Genomic DNA, 916 nt, shown 5'->3' with positions numbered 1-916 from the left:
ATATATATATATATATATATATATATATATATATATATATATATATATATATATATACATACATATTTCTTTGTGTGTGTGTACAGGAACAATAGCGAAGCGTTTTGCCTCTATTGGTGTAGAGAACACCGAGAGTAACCGAGCCTTCTATAGAGGTTTATTATTTAGTACGAAGGGTTTAGGTGAGTATTGTAGTGGGGCTATATTATATGAAGAAACTTTATATCAGCAAAGCCCCGAGGGTATATCTATGGTTGAACTCTTAAAAAAAGAAAATATAATACCCGGAATAAAGGTAGATAAGGGCCTAGAGGAGATACCAGCAACAGACGGAGAACAAGCAACCATGGGCCTCGACGGCCTCGGTGATAGATGCAAAAAATATTATGAGGCTGGTGCTCGCTTCGCTAAGTGGCGAGCTGTATTATGTATAGATGAAACAAAAGGAAAACCATCTATACAATCTATACAGGAGGTTGCATACGGGCTAGCTAGATATGCTTCTATATGTCAACGTAATAAACTAGTACCTATAGTAGAACCAGAGATACTAACAGATGGCTCACACGATATAACATATTGTGCAGCAGTAACAGAGCGAGTACTTTCACATGTATTCAGAGAACTGCAGCAACAAAAAGTTTTATTAGAGGGGGCCCTATTAAAACCTAATATGGTGACCCCGGGGGCCCAGGGGCCCCGTGCAACACCACAAGAGATAGCTCTATACACTGTACGTACACTGGCGCGTACTGTACCACCAGCTCTCCCCGGCATTATGTTTTTATCGGGGGGTCAGTCAGAGGAAGAAGCATCACTAAACCTAGACGCAATGAACCGTATGGGGGCCCACCCATGGCGTCTATCTTTCTCTTATGGTAGGGCCCTACAGGCCTCTTGTTTAAAGAAGTGGAGC

This window comes from Eimeria mitis, genomic scaffold, assembly GCF_000499745.2.
Source record: "Eimeria mitis Houghton genomic scaffold, Emh_scaff1096, whole genome shotgun sequence".
NCBI classification, from domain to species: domain Eukaryota; phylum Apicomplexa; class Conoidasida; order Eucoccidiorida; family Eimeriidae; genus Eimeria; species Eimeria mitis.
Note: the sequence above shows the minus strand (reverse complement) of the source record.